Source organism: Amphiura filiformis, chromosome 14, assembly GCF_039555335.1.
Source record: "Amphiura filiformis chromosome 14, Afil_fr2py, whole genome shotgun sequence".
In the NCBI taxonomy this organism is placed as follows: Eukaryota; Metazoa; Echinodermata; class Ophiuroidea; order Amphilepidida; family Amphiuridae; genus Amphiura; species Amphiura filiformis.
Genome location: NC_092641.1, coordinates 30,257,911 through 30,266,398, shown reverse-complemented (window position 1 = coordinate 30,266,398; position 8,488 = coordinate 30,257,911). Strand labels below are relative to the sequence as shown.

At 37.2% G+C, this 8,488-nt stretch overlaps 1 long non-coding RNA gene and 1 other non-coding gene across 2 annotated transcripts; both read left to right on the top strand.

The window, feature by feature from the left end:
• Window positions 1–1,087: 1,087 nt before the first annotated feature.
• Window positions 1,088–6,406, top strand: LOC140169933 (uncharacterized). The gene is made up of 2 exons (XR_011861437.1): window positions 1,088–1,906; window positions 5,145–6,406. It is a non-coding gene; the product is annotated as an uncharacterized lncRNA (long non-coding RNA).
• Window positions 6,270–6,343, top strand: Trnat-ggu (transfer RNA threonine (anticodon GGU)). Its single transcript has one exon. It is a non-coding gene; the product is annotated as a tRNA-Thr (tRNA).
• Window positions 6,407–8,488: the final 2,082 nt, after the last annotated feature.

Genomic DNA, 8,488 nt, shown 5'->3' with positions numbered 1-8,488 from the left:
TGTGGCTTTTCACCCTTTTTTAAACTTGGTCCCATTTATGAAATTTATGAAAGACCCATATGAAGTCATCTTTAGGCTACTTGTTTGTTTTCTTAGTTGTCATTGTTAATTTTGTAGAGTAAATGAATTAATGTTCGTGCGTGATTGAAGTTTTTCCGTAAAGACGTTATAATGTATTTTGATTTAAGCATAAGTAGCAAATACTCACTTTGTTAAATTCTTCATCGTCTTGTGCGATTCTGCGCCTCATGTACAGATGTAGGGCCTATATGCAAGTTGACAGACAGTCAATTTGCTAAGTATATATAATAATCTACTACTCTCTATGAACACGCAATATAATAAAACATAAACCTTCAAATGATTTTGATAATACATAGCCTATGCTTTTGAACAGTCTTAAACCTAATTGTAGAAATTACTACTATACTGAATGGGACCAAGTTTAAAAAAGGGTGAAAAGCCACACAGGAAAGATTTTTAAACTTTGGCCCCTTTTTACGTTTTGAAACGTTTTTTGGTAGTTAATTATATGCACATAACGGGGTTTTTCTTGATATTGAGGAATTAATTTCAGACACAAACGTATTTTCATTACCGACCAGAATCAGAATGTATATATCATAACACACGGGATTAAAGGTCCGTAACCCGATCGACAGCATCATCCCCCCGATTTTTTTCATTGTGATGAGGTTTTGGTATCACATAATAGATACTATTTTTCTCATTACTATCCTGAAATTTGACGCTCCAAGTCGATGTATTTCCGGAGAAATCATGAAACACAGCGGTTTTTACAGGCTACCAGTTGTTCGCATTTTACACGACACGGGAGTTATGGGTAGTCATAGAATGAAATCGGAATAGATTCGGAAGACTTCACCCCAGTACCAATTCGTCCGCAAAATACATCAAATAGGCCCCTAATGTCAAACTATAGATGGCGCTATAATGATATAAAACAAAAAACAAAATAAAGAAATACATAAGAGGCAAAATAAATAAGGAAACATGACCTATATTGTCAAGCATGATACGAAGAATATGAAAAAAAATTATGAGAGCACCTCCCCACATTAAAAAAATTAGTTAAAAAATAAAACAAAGAAAAATCATAAATATGTGAAAATGTGCATCATATAGCTAAAAATAAAGAAATAATTAAGCGAAGTAAATACAGCATGGGCTATCTTGTCAAGAATGATAATGAGCGCAGTGATATGTAATGTTTTTTAAGATTAATCAGTATGAATAGAGGGTATAAAAGTGTACAGGGGCGAGCCGGTTTTCAGTGCCAAGGCGAACACTTCCTATTTCCACCGGGACATGCGCTCGGCCGTTGTTTCGGAAATGCCTGACCAGAATGCAATTCACGCGTACCAGTGTATTGGCTTGCTAATATGCTAATTATTCACATTTATGCTGAAATTGTTCCCGTTTTCTCACATAGATGGATAAAGGGACAATATTTGACATTGTATGTAAGTTTGAAGAGAATCCATATCCTAAACCGATAGGGTTACCCCCCTTTAACATGTCATGCAGAAAACTATAAAGAGCCTAGTATCGGTTTACCCTTACTCATAACAGGCTACACGAATACACGATGGCAAAGGTTTTAGTTCTCGCTCTACTGATTGTTGCTGTGGCATCTTTGGTGCACTGCGCAAACCCAGTACATGATGTGACTCTACAAGATCGAAACACCTTGGCGATAAATGATGATACAGCTGAAGCAAGACTACGCCGTGACCCACTTGCCGAAAAACGCGCGGAAGAAAGCCCTCTCCAAATTCTGAAGCGTATGCTACTGAATTCTGACCGTGCCCAAGTCAGGCAACGTCGACAAGATCCAGATCCCTGTCTGCCAGCCTTTTGCGAATGGGATCTATGAATAGGTTAGGTAAGACATTCTTTTAAGCATGTTAGATCGGTTAATATAGCCCGCTACACGGCGGCATTCGTCATCGGGACAAGTGTTTTTAAAATGCGTAAAAACAACTTGATTTTAATGCTAATTATTTTACATTCTGAGGAATATTAGCTTTTGAAATAGGCGAGTGGGGGGGGGTCGATGAAATATTTTTTTTGTAAAAACTGAAGCATCTTATGTACATGATGTATGAAGGGATATATGAATATTAACTGCACAACATATATAACGATTCGTGATACCCAATTGTGGTACAGTTGGTGTCATTTAGAAGGCAGAGAATTTTATTTCAATTTTATATACGCCAAAAGATTATGAAAAATCTATGTAAAAATTACACAGGTCCCCACTAAAGATTACTGTTTCGTCTTTATGAGAATCTAATCTTTTAATATCTGAAAGAAACTTCGGGGACCTATGGGGACTTTTACGATAAATTGCAAAAATTCAGACCGTCTTACAAGAAAAATGGTAGGCTGACTATCTACCTTGCAAACAACGCGATGAGCAGCTCAGCACAGAGCACGTGAACGAATTCAAAATCGATTATATATTGTGTATGTATCATTCATATGCCCCTCGTATTGTCTGTATGCCCTTGAGAATATAAGGTAAGGCGACGAAAAATGAAACCCTGTTCTACGGGCGGACAGACCTTTCAAGTAGGGTCGGTCGGTCGGCCTGTATTTATTTAATTTTTTTTTAATGACCCAAAAAATAATCAAAATCTGTAAATAATTTGCAATGTGAGAAAATAAAAAAAAATATTCCTGAAATTTCCGAAAATTGTGTCGGCATTCATTTGTACAGGAAATCTGGGTCGGTCGGGCCCGTAGAACGGGGTTTTCGTTTTTCGTCGCCTAATAGTCATGATAGTGGTATTTCTATTCTATACCCGATCAATGTTGGAGTTGTCTGTAGCCTATAGACGAATCCAACGAGCCAAGTGATGGTCAGAATTCAGTCGGCCATTACTGGGTCCCGCCTGCACCAAACTGGTGTTGTTACTGCCCAATTGGGTGGATTAAATCCGCTTAAAAATCGATGATGAATTGTATTGTGTTATAAACTTTCATCATTCTTTTGTCTAATGCAGTTTAATATCCCCGCCAAGGCCACATCATTTCACATTTTAGGTGGAATAGACCTAAGGTGGGGGGACCCAGTTATGGCTGCCATTGAGGTGTAGGAATGCGTGAAAATGGATTCGTCTATTATGTTTAGAATTCAATTCGGCTACCAATAAGTCATGTGGTCCATGTGGATTAGCGCGCTGGACTTCAGTTTTCTGTATGTAGCAGCGACGTAGAGAGGAACGAGCCCGCTATGTCAAAGGTTCATTCCCGGGGTTTTGTAATGTGGAAGGTTCGCCATGTGTGATATGTCGAATCTTTCCCTAACCCAGACCTTGACCCTAACCCAAACTTACTATTCTAACTCTAACTCTATCCATATCCTTAAGCATAAACCTAGCCCTAACCTTAGCTATATGCCTAATCCTCTTTCATATTTGACAATGTTCGCGAACTCATATTAGCACTTGTTCCACACTGGTGGATTTTGTAATGTCAGAGAACAAGTGTTAATATGAGTTCGCGAACATTGTCAAATATGAAATAGGATCAAGGATTCTCGAGTACTAATATACTATAGGATAAGCCACTCGTTTGCGCAAATGAAGTCAGTCACACAGCCAATGCACGATCATGCATGTGATGGCATAGCTGTACCCCTGTACGTGTAGGAGTGTATTTTCTGTGGAAGAGATGATGCATGTTTACGTCATCGTTTCAAAAAAAATTAAATGGCGAAAAACGGCGAACAATTGGTCGTTTCTTTCCATTTCTATCATATTTTGAAAAACCAAGTAGCTGAGGAGTTACCTCAATATGCTAGAAAAATATTCTGTTCGATGACCCCATGACGAGACTGGCTAAATAAGCTGTATTTTTGCCGGAAAGGGTCCGAATAATTGGCAGTAGATGGGCGCCATCTTGGAAAAATAGCTCGAAATAGACTTCCTCGACAGTCGTTCAAGATTGAGGAGATTTTAGCCTGACGATGTTAGACTTGATCAAGACAGACTGTCGTTTGTACTGTAGCGGTCTAAATATGCATATTTCGTACATAAAATTAGCTCGAAAATCAATAAAACAAGTAACGAATGCGTCTAATTTTCTCTCTACTAACACAAAATGTAATGAAAAGGGTATTTCTTTCCTAAAACAAATAAACGTACTTTCAAATTGCGTTACAATCGTATGTGTACTTGCACGTCTGGAACTAAGACTAATTTGCGCACTGAAATGTTCAAGACCTGTCAATCATTGACGAAAGCTGTCAATGCAATACAGGATAAGTTCCTTCGGCCGTACGCAAATTAAATACGTGCACAAGTGCGTAAATTTTAGGCTGCGCACTGGATTGCATAGCAACCGTCAATCAATGTCAATCAAACTGCCTGCAAAGTGACTTCACTTTTTATACAGGGATTGAATACGAGTGTCACGGCCCTGATAGGATTAGGCATATGCGCGCCTCGCTGAACGCTTCGCGGCCATGCGCGCTTCGCGCGCACCCCCTCGAGGAACTAGATCTAGTTCTAACTCATATTTGACATATAGTGACCTCTATGGTATAATATGAGTAAAATGCCAGTTTGATAGCGAACTTGCGACATCGGCGAACCTTCAACATAGCGGGAATACACCTGTTAAATATCGTTGATTAAAAGCTCTTTTCAATTTTTAGCTTAGTGTATTCAGCAGGAGCGTTATGAGGGCGGGAAATATTTGTTTGCAAAAAGTCGCACATGGTTTTTCAGGACACATACACGTTCATATAATTGTGACTTTTTGAAGACTATAATGTACGGTTATTAAAATTCTTCTGATAAAAATTTCTTAATCCCATGATTTAAGGTTTTAGAGGGAGAGGGAGCAGGGGAGAAAGAAAGACAGAAAAAAATCAAAATAATTGAATCCCTAAAATGTCAAAGATTCATGGTTGTATATATCCTGGGGAAGAAGATGGGGTGGGGGTGGTGTTCTAAAACAATTCTATACCGCTGCAAAGATTTTAATCTTTGCAGCGGTATATACATTGTCTTCCACAATCTTTTTGATTATTCTTTTTCGTTAAGATCAGATTAATATTACAATGATTTAATAAATTCAGCTCTAAGTTGGTTTATATCATTTACTTTCAGAATCGCTCTCAATGTGTCATCATTAATGGAAATCCAGCATATCTCAGTCATACACCTGAAGAAGGCGTTCCACATGGATCCGTTATTGGACCACTTGTTTTCACTCTTTATACTTCTCTAAATTGATGATATTATCGGTATTATAATAAAAGACTCATATGGCTTGTCAAAAATGATTTATGAAGATAATACTCAAATTTATGTTATAGTCAATGTACCCATGCAACTACTAGTATTTCTAATCTTGAACTATGTGTCAACCTGGACAAAGACTTTGTGCATTGGTCAACTGCAATGATCTCAAACTGAATACTGACAAAACTGAAGTTCTTCACTTATCATCTCGCTTTCGCATTTCATCTACATTTCCATCTATTCCATCACAATGACTCAACGATTGAACCAGCTCCCAGATAAAGACATCTAGGTGTAATTGCTGAGCCGGGGGGGGCATTCAACTTTAGGAGTGACGGGTATGTGCCTGTCATTAAACCACCGAGTCGAATATACCAGACGGCCTCCCCTTTTTAAGGTTCGGCTAATCATGAAATGTTATCATAAATATACCACAAAATAATGCGGAAACTTTTAAATTATCTTATTTCAGCAAATTGCAAATTTGGCAAAATGGGAAATAAAATAATTTTGCTTAATTTTTTTTCGAAATTTTCTTCCCGATGACCCAATGTTTTTCAAACTTTTGTACCCTTTTTTGACAATTTTGTACCCATTTGTCTTTCATTATTTTATACCAAATGACCCCCTTTTTAAACAACCATTATATGCGATAGGTCCTACATCCTAACGCCGTTAAAATACCCGTCACTTAAAAAGTTAAGTGCCCTCCTCGGGTATTAAACATGATATTTCTCATCTGCCTCACTATACATTATGGATCGATCCTCCTATCAAGAACTTACTAAATGTTGCGCAATTTAAAGCCATACTGTACGGTCTTATATGAAATTGATTAAATTGTTTTCAAACCGGCTTTTTTGGCATATTTGTAATAATTTCGGAATGATTTCCAAACCTCTTTCTTAAAGCTTCTTGGATGAGAAGATGATAGAGGGCGGGTATTGAACTGAAGGCCTATAGATAATAACATCACTGCTCTTCTCCATCTGACTTATTAGCTCAGTTGGTAGAGCATCGGTCCGGTGATCCGAAGGTCCCAGGTTCAAATCCTGGATAGTCAGTGAAATTTTTTCACTGGCTGTCATTTATGTATGTGTTGACTTGACTTAAAAACCTTGCTCATACATATTTGTAATGTTTACACATGTCCTAACTTACAAATGGAATCAGCTAAATTCGTTGTCATCGTACATTGTTGCTTTAAGTTGTAGTTAAAGACCCCGTTTTTGTTTACTCTAGCAATTATTTTAAACTGTTGTGATTTGGTAGTCACAGCATCTTGCAAATGGTAATGAGCTTTGGCAAAAATTACATTGATAGTGAGTGTGTAGAAGAATTCAAATATCACAGATACACATTTGTAGGGCTTTTGGTTCTTGAGTTATGTTGTAGGGCTGAAACTTGTGAAATAACAACAGCTTTGTACAACAATAACTCAAGCAAGTTTTCAAAGTATATGATTTGTAGAATGAACTTTTGCAAAACAAAGTGTTATTTTTCAACAATATATTGATTTAGATAAGGAAAAATTCATTTTTTGGTTGCTTCGACCAACGATACCTAGTCTACCCTTAAGACTTGGTTTCTGTAATATCTACACGTTATACCGTTATTTTATGTCACTGTTGAACTGCATGTTGTTGTCACTTTTTATGTTTAGCGCTTTGAACTAGACCTATGTCTATTGCGCTCTACAAAATTTGTTTTATTATTATTATTATTAGTATTAGTATGTCTGAGGGAACCGATCAAGTCCGAAGGCAAAATTTATTCTTACAGTTTTTCAAAAGAAAATCACACCATGCATGGAAGACTGCCCAATGTGTACGTGTAAGCTCGTCACGGACCCTGCAGACTTTTTAGTGGGTGTAGAATATTCGGTGTAACATATCTACGTTATTTAATCTATTCCCATTCTATTTTCAGCACTGTTTAAGTTCTAACGAATGTTTGATAACGTAAAATCGACGTAGGCCTGTTTCTTTTAGATATTTTATGTAAGATATTATTATCGATTTTACGTCATCAAATATTCGTTAGAACTTAAACATTACTGGAAATAAAATTGGAATATATTAAATAACAGTGATATGTTACATCAAATATTCTACGTCGAATACTCAACAGTCTGTAGCGGGCTTTAGCCGTACTAATCAAGAACTACACACTTACACTGTCAGGTACAATGTACATGTACATAATACAGAGATTGCGATTTTCCATACGCCGTATGTACGTCGACCGTACGTTTATAAGCACGAAGCGTTTCTCGCTCTATTGCGCTGAGTTTTGACATAAATATTACTCACAGCGTTGCAGAAAATATTCGTGCTGTTTATATACTCAGGAAACTACAGAGGCGATAGTGTACATTTAAATTGGGAATTATTACGACAAGGTTTGTCTTAAGAGAGTTTATCCCATAGACTCAGATGGTAGGTGGAAGATGGGGGTCAGCAAATTTTGTTCATATTTTGTGAATCAAACATGTGTCCATGAGTATTTACAGTGGAGGTATTAAACATTTTTGAGGACCCCCACTGGGAGATACTGGGCCCCCCTCAAATTGACCCCCATGATTGCCTTCTCAGCCACAAAACTTTGAAATAAGCACCAACTTTTGACTAGAGCCACGTAATAACGCGCATCTGCAGACATTTTATTTATACTTCATAGTAATTATACACATTTTGTCTCGAAAATAACTGGAGCTAAAAGGCGCAAGGTACCATTCGGAAGTAAATTAATGTACTGTGCCAATTCGACTTTTCGACTTTCTGAGGGGGGTAAGATGAGCTGTGATCCTGTGTATACACCAGGCACAAAAAGAAACTCGTCAGTTATATTCATCCTTGCTGTTCAAAAACTTGATAATTTTGGATTATTCTGAAAGAAACATTTTGTTAACTGGACTTTGCTTTCTCATTTGACTCCCTGTTCGTGAAAAACGAACAACAATTGACCAATATATATATGCGCCTCCAAAACCTCAAACCCCAAAATCAAAAGGATCAAGGATGAATATAACTGACGAGTTTCTTTTTGTGCCTGGTGTATACTAGATTGAGGGATCCGATACTGCTCAGGAGTCAGCAAATATTCCTTAGTAGTAGGCTTATAATATTTGGGTATCCGTGGAAGTTAACTTGCAAAGAACATTTGTATATGAAACACTAAAGACAAAAATTAAATCTTGTGAAAATGTT